Source organism: Aulonocara stuartgranti (genome assembly GCF_965226115.1).
Source record: "Aulonocara stuartgranti genome assembly, chromosome: 1".
Taxonomy (NCBI): Eukaryota; Metazoa; Chordata; class Actinopteri; order Cichliformes; family Cichlidae; genus Aulonocara; species Aulonocara stuartgranti.
In genome coordinates this window covers 35641905-35661468 of record NC_138939.1, presented here as the reverse complement: position 1 = coordinate 35661468, position 19564 = coordinate 35641905, and the positions used below count along the sequence as shown (strand labels likewise).

Here is a 19564-nt window from a genome sequence, read left to right as displayed (position 1 = left end):
TGCTTTAATGCCTTAAGAAACAGTCAGTGTTTTGTATGCATTACTTAAATACATACTTTTAAATATCTCACTGGAAAACAGGCCGGACAGCTCTTTCAGGATATCATCATATTTTGAAAGAGATTTCCAGTGATGGTCCATCTCTGTAACAAGAATCTTCTTTTCCTCCTCAAGTCTTCTTATTGCCATGATGATATCGAATGCCCTTCTCTTTGTTGTAAGGCTGACAGAGTCTGAAATGCATTTATAACAAAGTTATAAATCAATTCACAAAGAACGTCTGAAGTCATAAATGATTTTAGGTCAACACCTGAAGCTTAGGGTTTCATTATATGTCAGATATGCTGAAAGTAGACAACATATATGTACAACTACCGCTGTGTGCCCGCTGCCACGGCCAGCTTGTGTCACCAGACAGAATTTCTTCCAAGCACAGAGTTTCTTTGTCTGGAAACATTCTGTTGTATTTTTCCACAGCAGAAGTCAAGATTCCTTTCTCTTCTCTGATCTTGCGACGAATCTTGGCACGGGCTTTATTTCCATCGGTGTCTTTGTACAGACGCTGGGATCGTCTCTTTATGCTCGCTACGAGCACTTCGATTCTGCTCACCAAGGGATCAATATCACTTGTGCTTGTTGTTGCTGCTTAGAAGAAATAACACAGCTACACTTACATAAAGTCATTGTACAATTGCATCACATTTTTGAATCAGTTTTTGCTCACCTTCTGCCCAATCCTTTACATCACTGACCCATTCATCCAGTTGACTGTCAGTCACTGCTAATTGGACTTTTAAGGACTCCAGGTTCTGAAGCTGGGTTAGAAGAGCTTTTGTGGCCTACATTGTCAATTTGAGATTAAAAAACAAACAAACAAACAAAAAACACTAAACACATGTTTACTCCAAATAATAAGAACACAGAGGAGTAATCATCTAAAAATAAAGTAACAATATCATTACCTTCTGATATCGATGGGTCAGAGAGGTGGCCAACTGGTCTAGCTTTTGTTGATTCCAGCGCATGGCCATAAGAGTTAGCATGTCACTCCGTCCTGCAAACACAGAAAACGTAGTGTTACCACTTTCATCATAATTACACACTTAAAATCTAACTAGTGCAGGATTTGCCTTCTCATCTGCTTTGGACATATGTTTTGTGGTAACTGCAATCCTTGACAAAAAGGCATTACATTGCTCTACCTCCTCCCCTAGAGTCAAACCAGCCCCATCTTGATATGCTCCACTCCATTTCACCTGAAAAAAAAAAACACACACACACACACACACACAGATGCACATACACACACACAGATAAAATACAAATTACACAAAATGTTGATGTGCAATTGTTCAGATAAAGTCATTAAAGTCAGAATTTCATACCTCACATTTGAAATCGTGGGCTTTAGCATGAAAGACTGAAAGAAATGGCTTCATGCTAAGAAGGTGCTGGAGCTCTGGACAGCTTTTTGTTACTCTTTCAAGATATGGCCAATACTTGCAGGTAACATCCATACAAAAAAAAGTGATATGTCTATTGGCCAGCTTTTGTTGCAGGTACAAGGGATAAGCAAAAATTTCACCCCTGTACATATTTAGAGCACGGAGCAGCACTCCATGCCTACACACTGCAAGCTCCAGTCCCTCCTCATCCACCTTGCTGCTGGATCTTTGGGAGGTCTCTCTGGCTGCTGACCACTCCCCTCCACAAACACCTCGTCCGGAGACCTAAAATGCATTAAATAGCTGGTGACAATGTCTTTTCACAATCTCTTCAACAGAGTGTTAAAGGTTAACATAATTATGTCTATGTAATTAGAGCGTTCAATCTTACATGTCTGGATGTGCTGTGTATGTAGTCCACAAATCTTCCCACATCTTCATCCTTTGCTATGAAGGCGTCTTCAAAGATGCCCAGTTCCTCAGATCTGAACAAAATAGCAATACAGTATACTTTATGGTGTCATACAAAGTAAGTCCAAAGTTAATTGGTGCACCTTATAGTCACATTGTCTGAAACAAACGTTGGTATTACACATATTTTGCTGTACCTCAAATCAAATCAAATCACTTTTATTGTCACATCACATGTGCAGGCACACTGGCACAGCACATGCGAGTGAAATTCTTGTGTGCGAGCCCCACAAGCAACAGAGATGTGCAAACACAACAACACAAACGAGCAAAATACAAGAATGGCCAACCTGAAACTAATAAATATATGTACAATATATAATAGTGTATGCATTTCTGGATGTGTATACTAAATATTTTCCTACGTGTGTGTGTGTGTGTGTGTGTGGTGTGTATGCACATTTTTACAAATTAAATAGTTAAAAAAAAAATTACAAAAAAAAATTAATAATAATAATAATAATAATAATAATAATAATAATAATAAAATATATAAAATATACAGAGTTGAATATGTGCAAAACAAGTGGCATTTATATACAGTGTGGAGTGCATAATGTTGAAGTTCCAGTAGTGAAGCTGAGGTGTCTATGACGTGTTCAGCAGTCTGATGGCCTGATGGAAAAAGCTGTCTCTCAGTCTGCTGGTACGGGACCGGATGCTGCAGAACCTCCTTCCTGATGGAAGCAGTCTGAACAGTTTATGGCTGGGGTGACTGGAGTCCTTGATGATCCTCCCCGCTTTCCTCAGGCACCGCTTCCTGTAGATGTCTTGGAGGGAGGGAAGCTCACCTCCAATTATCCGTTCAGAGCACCGCACTACTCGCTGGAGAGCTTTGCGGTTGTAGGCGGTGCTGTTGCCATACCAGGTGGTGATGCATCCAGTGAGGATGCTCTCAATGGCACAGTGATAGAAGGTCCTGAGGATGCGGGGGCTCATGCCGAATCTTTTCAGTCTCCTGAGAAAGAAGAGGCGCTGCTGCGCCTTCTTCACTGTTTTGTTTGTGTGTACTGACCACGTAAGATCCTCAGCCAGATGTACTCCAAGGAACCGGAAGCTGCTCACTCTCTCCACAGCAGCGCCGTTGATGGTGATGGGGGTGTGTACTTCTCTGCACCTCCGGAAGTCCACTATCAACTCCTTTGTCTTTGCGACGTTGAGGGTGAGATGGTTGTCGTGACACCAGTGGGTCAGGGCGCTGACCTCCTCCCTGTAAGCCGTCTCATCACCGTTGGTGATAAGACCCACCACTGTAGTGTCGTCCGCAAACTTCACAATGATGTTGGAGCTGTTAGTGGCTGTGCAGTCGTAGGTGTAGAGTGAGTACAGGAGAGGGCTCAGTACACACCCCTGTGGAGCACCAGTGTTCAGTGTGATGGGGGATGAGGTGATGCTGCCCAGTCTGACCACCTGGCGTCTGTCAGACAGGAAGCTAAGGATCCAGCTGCAGAGGGAGCTGCTCAGTCCTAGATCCTGCAGTTTCCTGTCCAGCTTCGAGGGAACGATGGTATTGAATGCTGAGCTGTAATCTACAAACAGCATCCTCACATACGTGTCTCTCTTCTCCAGGTGTGACAGGGCAGTGTGTAGTGTCAGGGCTATGGCATCATCAGTGGACCTGTTGTGGCGGTATGCAAACTGTAGAGGGTCCAGTGAGTCGGGTAGTGCAGAGCAGATGAAGTCCCTGACCAGCTTCTCGAAGCATTTGCTTACCTGGCTGCATTCTTGAAACGGTAATGCTTGCGGTTTCCATCCACTGAAATTGCAAGCATGTCTGGGGCACATGCATGACATGTGAAGGGATCCTCCTTTAAAATCTTGTCTAATTCATATCTCACGGCTTCCCACTCAAAGAAACTTTTCTTAAAGCCATCTGCAGAGATCTTTCCCGTCTGGTTTAAAATGAAAGACATAAACAGAAAACAACTACGCTACAAGTGACTTTTAAATCCTGAATAACACAGAAGAACCATACTGTAAAGGATGCATAAACTAAAATGCTCACACGGCCAAAGTGGAGAGTTCGTTGATCAAGCATTTTTAAAAATGCTTTGCAGGAGAGTCCGGGTGATGCCATCTTCATTTCTTCAAATGTGAAGAAGACATCTGTTGCGTACAAAGTAGAAAAGTGAAGGGTAGCGGGCCAGTAATCACTTAGATTTAGGTCATCTACTCCAGCAGTCCAAGAAGCTTCACATGTCTCACACCTCAGCTCTGGCATGCTGAGATTGTAACGTCCTAGAAAAGTGAAAAACTCATGACTCCAGAGTAAAAGTTTATTATCTTTGGGTTAGGTCTTCTTTTTGTCTCAGAATATACTGCAACAATGCTTGTGAGGGTTTAGTTTTAGGTGAATTATTTACAGATGGTTGTCAGTCAGGACAAAATGAAGTTCTTCTTACCATTCATTGTGACCACAGCAACAACCTTTCCTGGTCTGACCCTCAAACACTCTGGTGGACAGCCGCAGATTGTGACTGGGCTCTCCACAGGTACAAGTCGTGCTAAAGAAGTCAACATGTATGCGTAACATATGATTTAAATAAGTTTATTAACTATGAAGTAAAACGTTGAAATGTGACTAAGATATGGTAGGACCAACTGAGCCTTACTTGAAACAATAAAAAAAACCAACTTAACAGCTCAAAGCTAACAGTGTAGTTGAGAGCTGAGGAAGCATCAACTTTTTTAAAAAATGAGATAGAGAGAGAGAGCGTAAGGGAAATGTATAAACAGTAAACATAATAAGTTTAGTCACAGAACTTACCATCATGGCAAAGGGTTTTATTTACAATGTAAGTTGTTGGAGGCAATGGCTGGAAGAATCCGGCAGTCATGGCACGTCTATTGTGAAGGACATATCTGGTGTGCGTGATGACATCACATTTATCACAAAAAAGGGGGCGTGGTAGACAGTCACGACAACGAAGCACAGCTGGATTGCTCCCACATTGTTGGCATATATGTTCCGACACACTTTCTTGAGCTGCCATGGTATTCACCAGATGGGGTCTTTTGGCCCTCCAACTCTCTGAAAAAAGAGTTTTTCTTGTGCTCCAGTTCAAGGAAGCCAAAAGAGGAGCTTTTGGTGGTGGTGCTTCATGGTGATCGTCTGAAGAATCATTCAGTGAGCTCTGGAGTTCTTGTAGAAAGTGCTCTGTTAAAAAAAACAAATACATTTTCTATTAAAATTGATTAAATTATAAAAGTGTAATGGACAGAGTAGCTATGAGAGTAAAGCTTGATGGCTATAAATATGCTAGCAATTGCTGCAAACACATGAACATACTGCTTTGATCTAGTGAAGACACAGTGGAGTACATACCAACAGTCTCTGGGGCAAATGCCACCTCACAGTGACTGTTATTAGTGGTAGAATTGGTCTTCTGACTGTGGGCAGCTGTATAAAACATCAACAGTATATCAAAAACACAAATCAAATCCACATTTATAACACAGAAACAATTTAGAATCACCAATTAGCCAAACTCCACATCTCAGGACTGTGGGAGTAAACCAGGTAACCTGCGAGCATAGAAACAAGGGAAGAACACGCAAACTCTACACGCAAAGACCCTGGTCTGATAGTGGAATTGAAATCAGGACATTTTTTGATGTGCCACTGTGCTGCCAAGTACCAATATCTTTTACCAAAATCCTTGTGAGGAGGTAACTGTCAGCCACATTTTGTTACTGGACTAACATAACGTAATGAATGCCATACTTGCTAGGGGGGGGATCATTCAGTTTTAAGAGATAATTCTGTGGTTTATTTAATGTCCTTTTGTGTCAAAACAAACAAATTACTTTCCTGTTTGTCTTTACAAATATTTAAATTAATTAATACGTTAAATTTATGGTTTTGTGTCCATACAATCTATATCTTCAAATTATCTTGTATGAAAGAGTACTGACCCTTATGTAATTGACTCCGGATTGATCTTGGCCTCGCATAGAGTTGGTTTCCATCTTTGTCTCTTTTTTTCCATTTTACTGTTAGTTCAGGTGGCTTCACAGGTACAGGAGCTACCTCTTGCTTCAGCTCACCAAGCATGTCATCGAGGTGTTGGAGCTCATCAATTTGTTCCTGCTGATCAGTCAGATTATCTAGGATCCTTAAAGGATCTTGAATTTCGGAGTCACTCATGGCAGAAAGAAGAACAAACAAACAAACAAACAAACAAACAAACAAACAAACACACAAACAAACACACAAACAAACAAACACGCACGCACGCACGCACACACACACACACACACACACACACAAACAGAATAATCAAACAAGACAGAGACCAACAGAGCGAGGCAGAAACAGAGAGACAGACCAATAAGGACAGCAGTAAGAACAGATACAAACAGACTGACGTGGCTCTTAAAAGTGCCTTTAGGAGTTTTTCAAAAAGCAGATGTAGGAAGGAATCAATCAATAATAGGCTGATTGATGAAGAACCTGTTTAGAAAAAAAAAAGTATTCAGAATTCAGAAGCACCTTATAAATAAATATATACATTAAACCCTATTGTAACGATTTAGATAAACCCTGTTTAGTGTCCATTTGTATTTCATTTGCAGCATAGATGATCGGTCTGCTATTTAATGATTATGTAATGCTGTTATTAAGTTTAAAATCGAGAGAGAGAGAGAGAGAGAGAGAGAGAGAGAGAGAGAGAGAGCCAGAATGAGAGAGAGAGCCATAAAGAGAGAGCTAGATTGATAGATAACGTCTATCTTCAATTTCAGCATCAACCCAATCTGGCAACACTGACCCTTATTAGAACCCTCAAACTTTACAAAGTGGCAACAACAGCAAACGTCAGCACACACTTCTCTATCACTGTACCCTGGATGATGATATATGATAAGCTTAACTTGATTGGCTAACAGAAATGAATTTAGCTAACTTACAGCACATGTGGTGTGGTAACATATATGCTATTAAATGTTAAGTCATTCGCTGTTCCACGAAATTGCTAATCTTAACCCATGGAACTGCTAAAAGCAGCTTTGTGAGCTCACTGTTTCGGGGTTTTCTTTTTGGTTTTAAATAAGAAAAATAATTTTAAAAAATCTACAGATTCAGATTCGCACTTACCTGTGGTACGATCGAGTACGTTGACGTCACTGCCGCTCATCTGATATGATAAAAAAATAAACTTTCTCAAAAATAAACAAGTGAGTCGCTGTGAATTCCTTAACAGCACCGAAAATGTTTTTGCATAATGTTTTTTTGCCGAAAATGTTTTTGCCTAATAAAAAAGAACAGCTTTTTTATTAGGCATTTAATTTAATTTAATACGTAAGAGCGTGATTAGCCAAAGCAGACGGTAAAATGACTGCATGTATTCAGAGGAGTTGGAGAAGATATCTTACAGCTGTAGCAGAATGATCGACAGATTTCCAAATATCAAAAGGATTGTAGAACAGTTTATAAAACCGGTGCAATAAATTCACCCAATCGCTAGCTGTGCCATTACCCAGCATACATCGCTCACTCCGTCAATGCAAGAACCGATACACAAATAACAGCCTGTAATTAGTTTTATCTGCAGTACTTTTCTCTCAGATAGTTGCCTGCATTATATAATTTATTGTGTTCAGTATAGGTCGTTACAATGTGATTTGGAAAATGTCTAAATATACCGACAAAATCTCTTCAATCGGAGGACCCTTCACGTCAATTCCCGACGCCAGAGGGGTACCCTGCGCGTCCATATGTGCAGCAGAGGGGGCCTGACCATGCGTCACACGTTTGACGAGTTGGGAGTGAGAACGTGTTGAAATAATTGATTACACAGCAGTGGAAAGTAGACTTTATCAAAGTAGATGTCTTTCTGAAAGTGCTGTAATTAAGTTTAAGAATATAATCCAACCACTATTATCATCTTCAATGCCCTGTACCAACATAGAGCAGAGCAGCTATCTGAATACTACTCCAACAGAGGTCGATTATCTTGTTAATAATTTCACCTCCTCACTACATACAACTCTGGATACTGTAGCTCCTGTGAAAACTAAGGTCTCAAATCAGAAGTACCTGACTCTGTGGTATAATTCTCAAACACATAGCCTAAAGCAGATGACTCGTAAGCTGGAGAGGAAATGGCGTGTCACAAATTTAGAGGATCATCATTTAGCCTCGATGATCAGAAAAAAGTCAGAGCTCTTTTGAGCCAACCATCCCTTTAACGTTAACTAGTAATGACTTCATGAACTTCTTCAGAAATAAAATTTTTATCATTAGAGAAAAAATTACCAATAATCATCCCACAGATGTAATATTATCTACAGCTACTCTTAGTACCATTGATGTTATATTAGACTCTTTTTCTCCAATTGATCTTTCTGAGTTAACTTCAATAATTACTTCCTCCAAACCATCAACGTGTCTTTTAGACCCCATTCCTACAAAACTGCTCAAAGAAGTCCTGCCATTAATTAATTCTTCAATCTTAAATATGATCAACCTATCTCTAATAATCGGCTATGTACCACAGGCCTTCAAGCTGGCTGTAGTTAAACCTTTACTCTAAAAGCATCTCTAGACCCAGCAGTCTTAGCTAATTATAGGCCAATCTCCAACGTTCCTTTCATATCAAACATCCTTGAAAGAGTAGCTGTCAAACAGCTAACAGATCATCTGCAGAGGAATGGCTTATTTGAAGAGTTTCAGTCAGGTTTCAGAGCTCCTACAGCACAGAAACAGCTTTAGTGAAGGTTACAAATGATCTTCTTATGGCCTCTGACAGTGGACTCATCTCTGTGCTTGTCCTGCTAGACCTTAGTGCAGCATTCGATACTGTCGACCATAATATCCTATTAGAGCGATTAGAACATGCTGTAGGTATTACAGGTACTGCACTGTAGTGGTTTGTATCATATCTATCTAATAGACTCCAATTTGTGCATGTAAATGGAGAGTCCTCTTCACACACTGAGGTTAATTATGGAGTTCCACAGGTTCAGTGCTAGGACCAATTCTGTTTACACTATACATGCATCCCCTAGGCAGCATCATTAAAGGACATAGCATACAATTTCACTGCCATGCAGATGACACCCAGCTCTATCTGTCCATGAAGCCAGATAACACACACCAATTAGTTAAACTGCAGGAATGTCTTAAAGACATAAAGACCTGGATGGCCGCTAACTTTCTGCTTCTTAATTCAGATAAAACTGAGGTTATTGTACTCGGCCCTGAAAAGCCTAGAAATATGGTATCTAACCAGATTCTTACTCTGGATGGCATTACCTTGGCCTCCAGTAACGCTGTGAGGAACCTTGGAGTAATTTTTGACCAGGATATGTCCTTCAACGCACGTATTAAACAAATATGTAAGACTGCGTTCTTCCATTTGCTCAACATCTCTAAAGTTAGAAATATCCTGTCTCAGAGTGACGCTGAAAAACTACTTCATGCTTTTATTACTTCCAGGCTGGACTACTGCAATTCATTATTATCAGGATGTCCAAAAAACTCGCTGAAAAGCCTTCAGCTAATCCAAAATGCTGCAGCAAGAGTCCTGACAGGGACTAGAAAGAGAGAGCATATTTCTCCTGTTTTGGCTTCCCTTCAAACCCAGAATTGAATTCAAAATCCTGCTCCTCACATACAAGGTCTTGAATAATCAGGCCCCATGTTATCTTAATGACCTTGTAGTACCATATCACCCCATTAGAGCACTTAGAGCACTGATCCTGAATCCTCCCGTAGTTATGCTGCGATAGACGTAGGCTGCCGGGGATTCCCATGATGCATTGAGTTTTTCCTTTCCAGTCACCTTTCTCACTCACTATGTATTAATACAGCGGTCCCCAACCCCCGGGCCTCGGTACCAGTCCGTGAGTCGTTTGGTACCGGGCCACGAGAGTTGAGAGTTGAGGCTCAGGTGTGAAATGTATGGTTCTCAGGATTTTTATCGTTTTTTTATCGTTATTTTGTTATCGTTTTTATCGTTAACTCGGTTTTCCTGGGTCTTTTCACGTGTGTTATGAATAAATCTTTTTTACGGTACCGGTACTAGGCCGGTCCGTAAAAATATTGTCGGGCATGAACCGGTCCGTGGCGCTTAGGGACCGCTGTGTTAATAGACCTCTCTGCATTGAATCATATCTGTTATTAACCTCTGGCTCTCTTCCACAGCATGTCTTTTATCCTGTCTTCCTTCTCTCACCCCAACCGGTCGCAGCAGATGGCCCCCTCCCCTCCCTGAGCCTGATTCTGCTGGAGGTTTCTTCCTGTTAAAAGGGAGTTTTTCCTTCCCACTGTCGCCAAAGTGCTTGCTCATAGGGGGTCATATGATTGTTGGGTTTTTCTCTGTATCTATGAAGCCCCTTGAGGCGACTTTTGTTGTGATTTGGCGCTATATAAATAAAATTGAATTGAATTACGGACTAAACCTGGGACATTTGTGGCCCCAGTGCATGTGCCCTATCTGCCTTGTTGGTGTCCTTGATTTTTAAAAGTAAAATGTCTTATTATGCTATAAATCAAGCCAGAGAGTGAAATCTGTGCTGATCCTAATACAAATACCTGAAGACAAAGTGCCTTGGTTGTTTTCGATTGTTCTTTTCATCAGACATAATAACTACTCAGATCTCCTGGACTTCTTTCTTTCTTTCTTTCTTTCTTTCTTTCTTTCTTTCTTTCTTTCTTTCTTTCTTTCTTTCTTTCTTTTCATTCCTGAAGACATGCACATCTTCAGGAACAAAGCTACAACCCAGATGACATTGTCAAAAGTGTCTTTAACTGAGCTTTGAGAAAAGGTGGAGTGCTGAATGAAAGTAAGATTTGCATTTGGTTTGGAAATCAAACTCCTCGACCAATACTTAATATTCCTTTTCCATATTTTCTAACACACACACACACACCAACAGATATTGTGTATATATAAATGGTGAATGCTCATATCGAACATGGGCCAAGTTTCAAATAATGAGGTCAGTATATGTACAAGTAATCCCTTCTCCAAGCACAGAAGTACCACCCACCTGCTATTCAAAACTTCTGAGGAGCAGCCAATAAGACAAAGGTTGGCTCAAAGAGAGGACAGCTAAACTGGCATATTTCAAATGGAAGATAAATTGAAGGACTGCACCAAGACTCAGTATAGGATAAATAAGCATATTTTCAGCAATGAATCACACAAATTTGCTGTAGTGCACAAATTAAAGTATGGAGCTGGAAACAAACATAATTAGCTCTCTTTAAGGGACTAAAACATCTCTAGATTGTATTTTGAATAGATCATGAGTGGTCCATTTTTTTTGTCATTTGCTATAATAAAATCCCCCTCATAATGTAGTGAAGAGTTGCCAAGGCCATCTATCTGCAGCCGTGGTTTTTAAGATGCGGTACTTTTTAAAATACACACAGTGGGACACTGCCATAGACTGGTGACCTGTACAGGGTGTACCTTGCTCAGTCTGTGACAGCTGCTCCAGCCCTTCATCAGTGGCGTGTCTAGAAAATTTTTGTTGGGGGGGCCAGGTAGGGGCACAGATTTGGAGAAGGGTGGCAGATTTAATTGGCAGATAATGTTTTTAAAAAAAAATTCTACCAACCCTTAACCATAATTCAATAATCCTATAAACCTAATAACCAAATGCACTTTTAACTCTTATTAGAATGAGATTTTAACCACTACGGTGCAAAGTTTTTAGATACTGCGTTGATAAAGTACAAGAGATACAATCAGTGCTTTGTCAGTGTTTACTCAGCATTCAAGGACAGCAATATTTGCATAGTATTTTTACTGACATATACTGCACATATGTTTTGGGCAAAAACATTTTTGAATATTAAAATACGAACATTTGTAGCAAACAATTGACAAATTAGCCATTCCAATGCAAAACTTTCTCTGCCTGTTAAAAAAAGAAGATAATCTTCTCACAAACTGGTGTTTGATTTTGAAACAGGAAAAAAGTGGAGAAACAACTGAAAAGACTAATATTTGAATAAAACCTGAAAGCAAGTAAATACTTTCTATGCTGCCTTATGGTAAACTTTGGTAATATTGATAAAGAACAACACTGGCTGATGATGAAATACATTCAGCTGGCATGGTGACACTGCCAGTATAACCTGCAGGGCTGGACTGGGACAGAAAATCGGGCATTTTGACTACAGACCGACCCACCAGGTATTAAAGCCATAAAGCCTTTGAATGAAAACAAACCCTGTTGTGACAGTGATGTACAGTCTTTTTGGTATATGTATGATTTCTATACATTTTACGTCAGATAAAAACTTTGGTTGTAAGATTTAGATAATTATTTAATAAAAGCTAGATATTTTAAATGAGAATAAGAAAGAAAAGTATTTCTTTGTGCCCCCTTTCCCTGTTAATGCCCTACCTGGCCCCCTGGCAAAACTTTGCTAGACCCGCCCCTGCACAGTTACCAGCTGTCAGCTACATAAAAAAGGATCCTGGTGGGTGGTCTTCACGTTTCCCTCTCACCAGATATCCAAACCGACATCATGACCAGCAGCTTTACAGCTGTGGCTCCAGCAAACATCAGCTGATACTAGAAATTAATATTAAATAAATTCTAACAACAGCCGATCAAGCTTAAACGTGCTGCTGTTGTTTAGCGCGACATCTGCTGGTTTCGTCTTTCTGGCGCAAAGTGGGCGATAAACAAACAAGAGAGAAAAGCCGATCAGCTGATCATCGATCAGTTTCATGATTGAAGTAGCAACAGGAGAGGGAGGATGAGAGAAGAGGCAGCTGTGCAGCGTAAAGACAGAATAAATCCAGCTTTGTGTCTTTTTCCATTCTAGCTGAAGTTCGGGACAAACTGCGTCTCTTCTCAGCTCAATACGAAACGTGTAATATTTTCTCTGATTGAGGGACCATTCCATTTTTTTAAGGAGCCGTTGGCAACTCTACTAACTAACCTTATGAATAAAATAAAGTTCACTATCAGTAACATCATAGCAACCGAACAGCTGTATAAAAACTCCAAGCTGGCTAGAACGCAGTATGAGTTATTGCAACTGACAGTAAAAAGTCAGCACAACGAAAATAAACTCCACCTAAACTTAGTTCATATCTGACCCAGATAGACTGCAGGTCATAACTTCTTACCTGAAGTTCAGTTCACCTGACACTCGGACTGGCGGCTGCCTCGGGGCTCTCCTCCTGCCTCCCCTTCCCTCATCCACCTGCTGCCTCTGTGGAAGCCCCGCCATAGCCACCACCAAACAACGGAGTTATTTCTACACATCGACCTGCATCTGGCCAATCCACCACCTCTCATTGTTCATGCCGTTACAAAAAAAATAAAAAATAAGTCAAATAAGCCCGATGGCCAGTCCAGCTATGTTAACCTGCAACCAAATCTGCAGCTCCATACAGCAATGTTACGACTTAGATTACATCTTATAACTCATAACTCTTATGTTAGCTCCCCTCTGTAGCATACTGTCTGAAATATTCCACGGCTGCAATAATTCTTTAAGTGTTATTTTTTCCTTGGTATTCTAATTTCGCCGAAGTTTACTAAACTCAACAAACTTAATATTACTTACCGGGACATTTATTCTGTCCTCATTTTCTTTCACCGAAAAATTGTTTCCTGCAGTGACGTCTTTCGTGCTTGGCTCTCCTACCTTTGCTAACGTGATGCACATAGCGCAGAAGCCGATGCTGCATTCACTTACACTCGGATATCTGAGCGTCACCGTGAAAACATAATCGGACATTTGATATTTGATTGAATTTTATTGTTTTGCCTTTGGGGTGGCACCTGGGGTGGCCAGTCTGGTTGGGGGGGTGGCCTGTGCCCCCCCAGGCCACCCCGCTGGACACGCCATTGCCCTTCATGACCCTGAATCAGATACACCATTAAAAAGGGGGTGGATGGCTTGACAGGGGATCAGAGGTATGGTGGACTATAACTAAATAATTAAATAGAAAAAAATTAACTGTAAAAATAAATCTGTTAGGGTGCCTGGGTTCGTTGACCCAAAATTTTGAGTTTTACATTATTATTGAACTTTGATTTTGCCATTATTTATCATTTCTAGTCTTTTGGTTTCTTAGAGTTCTGTCTTCTGGTTTCTGTCTCTGTGTTACATAGTTGTTCTGTCTCCCCCTGTGTGCTGTATCCCCTCGTCAAGTCCGCGTTGTCTGTGTTATGTTTCCTGTTTTACTTTGAAAGTCCATGTCTCATGTTAATGTATCTGGATTTGCTTCCCTTGTCTCGCTACCCTTATTTGTCCCAGCTGTGTTTCTCTGTTGTCTCCCATTCCCTGATGGCTCTCTCTGGGTATGTAAGCCCTGAGTTTTCTTTGGTCTTTGTTGCGATCTCCCTCATCCTATGCTGTGTGTTCTGTTTGGCTGCCTGTGTAAGTTTCTTTTGGTATTCTTGCTTTTGTTATATTTGTGTTTAGCGTTAAAGCTGTTTTGAGTTCACACTTTTACCTCCAAGTGTCTGCACATTGGGTCCACAGTTCCTGCCTGCACACAGCACATGACAAAATCATTGTGTAAAAACAAAACAAAATGCTGTCTTCTTTATTGACCATTTACTGTCAAACACATTTCAACTATAAGCTTTCATCAGTGCAAACCAAAGCCACATCCCCAGATATAGAACCATGGGAGGTTTAAACACTAATTAGTGTGAATGCTTGAAAAGTTAAATCAGAAGAGCAGGCTGTCTTTACACTGTCACCATGTCCATATAATAAACTCCACAGGCATGAAAAATGAGAATTCAGTAGACATGACATATGTGAGTGAAGTTGGCCCCCCCACCTTCTTCAAATCCAACAAAAGTGGTATCAAACGTTTGTGCTGGTTTGTGCTGCAAAAATTGTCGTTTGTGCTGCTATCATTTTAAAGATATTAATCAAAATTTCTAGAGGTCATCAGAGGTCAACCAGCCCCCCCAAATTAATTAAATCAAACAAAATGGGTGTCAATCAACTGTGCTGTGTTTGTGCTGGTTTGTGCTGCTAAAATTGTCGTTTGTGCTGGTTTGTGCGGCTTCTGTTTTAAAGATATTAATGAAAATGTAAAGGTCAACCAGCCCCCCCCCCCCCCCCCCCAACACACACACACACACACACATTAATGGAATCGAACAAAACTGGTGTCAATCAACTGTGCTGTGTTTGTGCTGGTTTGTGCTGCTAAAATTGTCATTTGTGCTGCCTCTGTTTTAAAGATATTAATGAAAATGCAAACGTCAAAAGGTCAACCAGCCCCCCCACATCACCCAAATCAAACAAAAGTTGATGTCACAGGTTTGTGCTGCAAAAAATTTTGTTTGTGGTGCTATTATTTTAAAGATATTAATAAAATTCCATCCATCCATCCATCCATCCATTTGCTTATCCTTTTAAGGGTCGCAGGGGGTGCTGGAATCTATCCCAGCTGTCATAGGGCAAGAGGCAGGGTACATCTTGGACAGGTTGCCAGTCTGTCACAGGGCCAACACACAGGGACAGACAACCATTCGCACTCACATTCACACCTATGGGCAATTCGGATTAACCAATTAACCTATCACCACAAGCTGCATGTCTTTGGAGAGAGCCCGGAGAGAGCCCACGCAAACATGGCGAGTGAACCTGCAAACTCCACACAGAAAGACCCTGGCGTGATGGTGGAATTGAACTCAGGACCTTCTTGCTGTGCGGCAACAGTGCTAACCACCGTGCTGCCGTAATAATAACATTAAATAACATTTATGAAGAAATTAAAAGGGGCATGCCAGTAGGTGCGTATCAGTTTATAATTGCATAAGGTGTTTTGAGCCATTAAGCATGTGAGTGAAGTTGGCCCCACCACCTTCTTCAAATCCAACAAAAGTGGTATCAAACGTTTGTGCTGCTAAAATTATCATTTGTGCTGCCTCTGTTTTAAAGATATTAATGAAAATGTAATGGTCAAAAGGTCAACCAGCCCCCCCACATTAATGGAATCAAACAAAACTGGTGTCAATCAACTGTGCTACGTTTGTGCTGGTTTGTGCTGCTAAAATTGTCGTTTGTGCTGCCTCTGTTTTAAAGATATTAATGAAAATGTAAAGGTCAAAAGGTCAACCAGCCCCCCCACATTAATGGAATCAAACAAAACTGGTGTCAATCAACTGTGCTACGTTTGTGCTGGTTTGTGCTGCAAAAATTTACGTTTGTGCCGCTATCATTTTAGAGATATTCAAGAAAATTTGTAGAGGTCATCAGAGGTCAACCAGCCCCCCCACATTAATGGAATCAAACAAAACTGGTGTCAATCAACTGTGCTACGTTTGTGCTGGTTTGTGCTGCAAAAATTGTCGTTTGTGCTGAATCTGTTTTAAAGATATTAATGAAAATGTAAAGGTCAAAAGGTCAACCAGCCCCCCCCCCCACATTAATGGGATCGAACAAAATTTATGTCAAGCGTTTGTGCTGGTTTGTGCTGCTAAAATTGTTGTTTGTGCTGCCTCTGTTTTAAAGATCTTAATGAAAATGTAAAGGTCAAAAGGTCAACCAGCCCCCCCACAGTAATGGAATCGAACAAAATTGATGTCAAACATTTGTGCTACGTTTGTGCTGCAAAAATTTACGTTTGTGCCGCTATCATTTTAGAGATATTCAAGAAAATTTGTAGAGGTCATCAGAGGTCAACCAGCCACCCCACATTAATGGAATCAAACAAAACTGGTGTCAATCAACTGTGCTACGTTTGTGCTGGTTTGTGCTGCCTCTGTTTTAAAGATATTAATGAAAATGTAAAGGTCAAAAGGTCAACCAGCCCCCCCACATTAATGGAATCAAACAAAACTGGTGTCAATCAACTGTGCTGTGTTTGTGCTGCAAAAATTTACGTTTGTGCCGCTATCATTTTAAAGAAATCCATACAAATTTCTAGAGGTCATCAGAGGTCAACCAGCCCCCCCACATTAATGGAATCAAACAAAACTGGTGTCAATCAACTGTGCTACGTTTGTGCTGGTTTGTGCTGCCTCTGTTTTAAAGATATTAATGAAAATGTAAAGGTCAAAAGGTCAACCAGCCCCCCCCCCCCCCCCCCCCCACATTAATGGGATCGAACAAAATTTATGTCAAGCGTTTGTGCTGGTTTGTGCTGCTAAAATTGTTGTTTGTGCTGCCTCTGTTTTAAAGATCTTAATGAAAATGTAAAGGTCAAAAGGTCAACCAGACCCCCCACATTAATGGAATCGAACAAAATTGATGTCAAACATTTGTGCTACGTTTGTGCTGCAAAAATTTACGTTTGTGCCGCTATCATTTTAAAGAAATCCATACAAATTTCTAGAGGTCATCAGAGGTCAACCAGCCCCCCCACATTAATGGAATCAAACAAAACTGGTGTCAATCAACTGTGCTGTGTTTGTGCTGCAAAAATTGTCGTTTGTGCTGCATCTGTTTTAAAGATATTAATGAAAATGTAAAGGTCAAAAGGTCAACCAGCCCCCCCACAGTAATGGAATCGAATAAAAGCCTTCAGTTTTCAGGCCCCTCTTCTGTGGAACCAGCTTCCAGTTTGGATTCAGGAGACGGACACTATCTCTACTTTCAAGATTAGGCTTAAAACTTTCCTTTTTGCTAAAGCATATAGTTAGGGCTGGACCAGGTGACCCTGAATCCTCCCTTAGTTATGCTGCAATAGACGTAGGCTGCCGGGGGATTCCCATGATGCATTGAGTTTTTCCTTTCCAGTCACCTTTCTCACTCACTATGTATTAACACACCTCTCTGCATTGAATTATATCTGTTATTAACCTCTGGCTCTCTTCCACAGCATGTCTTTTATCCTGTCTTCCTTCTCTCACCCCAACCGGTCGCAGCAGATGGCCGCCCCTCCCTGAGCCTGGTTCTGCCGGAGGTTTCTTCCTGTTAAAAGGGAGTTTTTCCTTCCCACTGTCGCCAAAGTGCTTGCTCATAGGGGGTCATATGATTGTTGGGTTTTTCTCTGTATCTATGAAGCGCCTTGAGGCGACTTTTGTTGTGATTTGGCGCTATATAAATAAAATTGAATTGAATTGAATGTTTCATTAGAGTGGATGTGACACACTTATTCAAAATGATTTGCCAGTGGGACTGTTTGAGAAAAAAGCCTCATCAGGTGAGGGATTTCTACGTGCGATCAATGGCACAACTTGTCAAGTCCCAATCCTTGCTATTGTGGCATTAAGTGAGACAGAAGGCTGTGACAGTTTTGGAAACCCCATTATGTCAGAAGTGTCCAAATCAAATCTGAAAAGAAAAATTGCAGATGAGACTATATCTGTTTCTGATGACAAGGAAGAAGAAGACATTAGATTGGATCCATGCACAGAAATAAACACCGACTTAAGGCAGTGGGTGGCAGATATTTGTGAGGGGAGCAGGTGCCATGCTGAAGATCATGGTTATCGAGACAATATGCACTATCTACCTGAGCTCGTCCCACACCTAATTAGATTGGGAGGATACCTACCACTCTGGACTGGAGAAATGGTTCCCCTATTTCAGAGCGAAAAACTCACTGCAACTTCAGCTAATGTTGAAGCAGAGTTCAAGAACATTAAACATGGTCTGTTCAAGCATGAAAATCTCCCAATAAGGATAGATAAATTCATTGCACGTCATCTCGGTTTTATTGAAGGGAACATGCGGATCTGTTCTGCAAAACAAATACGAAAAGAAGCAGAGGTTGCCAGACAGGATGGTACAGTGAAGCGTCAGTATCCACACAAAGCCTTTGTGGAGCAGGAAGTGGATGATAACCCCTCTCAGGAGCCCAAAATTGACACAGACATAGACATACAGGAAGGGCACGAAGTACTGCAGTGCGTTTCACGTTGATATCAGGCGCCTCCTAAAAAGGGAAAAGAAAAGTTTTTTTTTTTTTTTTTTTTTTTTTTTTTTTTTTCCTTTTTGGCCTGTCCCGTTTGGCTCTTTTGCCATCAGAATTGTTGTCTAAAGGCAAAGAAAGATGCCCAACGGATTTACTTTACCAAACTGACCATCCCAGCCTTGCCGTAATGGTCCATTTGATTCACCTTTTATTGTTTATTTTATTTTCACTTACTGAATACGGGACAGACTTGACTGGGGGAAAGAAGGGGAGAAAGAAAGAGGGAAAGAGAAACAGCTGAGAAGAGGGACGGGGGAGAAGGGCAAAAGACAAAAACCAACAGAACGGGCAGAGAAAAAAAAATGCATATATCAATCACCTGGATCACCTGCTGAGAAAGAAAAAAGAAAGCAAGCAGAAGAGAACAAGAGTAATAGAATAAACAACATCACAATGATATATGGGAATATGACAGTAAATACTAAATGTTAAACATTATTGTGCAGCACATAAGATCAACAGAACACAGTGTGCTTTGAGGTAGGAGCCAAAAAGGGTGTAGTTTGTGGGTGTGATCACCCGTGTGTACACCTGTGAGCATGGACGCGCTTGTTTTTTGTTTTTTAAAAGGTTCCTTCATGTAATAATCTGCTAGAGGGTGTGGGGGGGCCACAGCCCCGTCCTCCAGGGCATGAAGCAGGTGTGGAGGAGATCAAACTCCAGACATCCAGAGGCCCCCAGAACACAAGAGACCAAGGAAGACCAACAGAGGGGCAGCTGCGCCACTGTCCCGGAAAGAGCTGAGGAGAGTCCCAGATGAGGGCTCACTCAGCAGCCGCGGAG

General features: G+C 41.1%; 4 long non-coding RNA genes across 5 annotated transcripts; all 4 read right to left on the bottom strand.

Moving 5' to 3' along the window:
- Positions 1-205: 205 nt before the first annotated feature.
- Positions 206-1046, bottom strand: LOC309711358. 2 transcript variants are annotated; one of them, XR_014277950.1, is made up of 4 exons: positions 963-1046; positions 725-839; positions 376-645; positions 206-233 (listed from the first exon to the last, which is right to left on the bottom strand). It is a non-coding gene; the product is annotated as an uncharacterized lncRNA (long non-coding RNA). The 2 variants fall into 2 exon arrangements; XR_014277951.1 differs by having other exon boundaries at positions 376-642.
- A 103-nt stretch (positions 1047-1149) lies between these two features.
- Positions 1150-1911, bottom strand: LOC309710155. The gene is made up of 3 exons (XR_014277669.1): positions 1837-1911; positions 1386-1730; positions 1150-1256 (listed from the first exon to the last, which is right to left on the bottom strand). It is a non-coding gene; the product is annotated as an uncharacterized lncRNA (long non-coding RNA).
- Positions 1912-3635: 1724 nt separating this feature from the next.
- Positions 3636-4408, bottom strand: LOC309711211. The gene is made up of 3 exons (XR_014277908.1): positions 4319-4408; positions 3922-4154; positions 3636-3808 (listed from the first exon to the last, which is right to left on the bottom strand). It is a non-coding gene; the product is annotated as an uncharacterized lncRNA (long non-coding RNA).
- A 302-nt stretch (positions 4409-4710) lies between these two features.
- LOC309701296 lies at positions 4711-7585 on the bottom strand. Its single transcript, XR_014274938.1, has 5 exons — positions 7290-7585; positions 7012-7051; positions 5832-6369; positions 5242-5316; positions 4711-5073 (listed from the first exon to the last, which is right to left on the bottom strand). It is a non-coding gene; the product is annotated as an uncharacterized lncRNA (long non-coding RNA).
- Positions 7586-19564: the final 11979 nt, after the last annotated feature.